Below are 711 nucleotides of genomic sequence, written 5' to 3'. Positions count from 1 at the left end.
TTTTTTTTAGTTTAGCTTAGGGTTTGTCAATATTAATTATTTTTTCAAAGAACTGACTCTTGGCCTCATTGATTCTTTGTATTGTTTTGGTCTGTATTTCATTATTTTCACCGTAATTCATAATTTCTTTGCATCAACTTATATGGATTGTTCTTTTTCTATGACCGTGAAGGCTGTCATTGATTTTATTTGATCTCTTTGTTATTATTAGTATAAACAGTCATAAAATGGACTCTTAAAACTGCCTCTGATATATCTCATAGGTCCTGGTAAGTTGTGTTTTAATCTAGGATTCATAGCACCCCAATTTTATTAAGTGACTTGTTAATCATTCAAGAATGTACTGTTTGAGGAAATGGAAAAAGCTCAGAGGATAAAGTTCTTGTTCTGCAAGAATAAAGGCTGGAGTTTAGACTGGCACAACCTACCTAAAACCTGGCAAATTTGTCAGCTACCTATAACCTAGTACTGGAAAGGTAAAGGTAAGAATTTTCAAGGATAGCTATATTGGCAATACTGACAAAGTCTGAGTTCACCAAGAGACTATGTCTCAATAAGTAATGTAAAGAATGATTGGGAAAGATACCTATTATTAATAATAGGCCCTTATACACGCAGGCATTTACATGAACCTGTACATGTATATGTATACATACATGCAATCAAACACCCATGAACACTCTACAAGCACACACACACATACACACACAC

Source organism: Microtus ochrogaster, linkage group LG1, assembly GCF_000317375.1.
Source record: "Microtus ochrogaster isolate Prairie Vole_2 linkage group LG1, MicOch1.0, whole genome shotgun sequence".
Lineage (NCBI taxonomy): Eukaryota > Metazoa > Chordata > Mammalia > Rodentia > Cricetidae > Microtus > Microtus ochrogaster.
The sequence above is the reverse complement of the archived record's forward strand: the minus strand, read 5'-3'. Positions refer to the sequence as shown.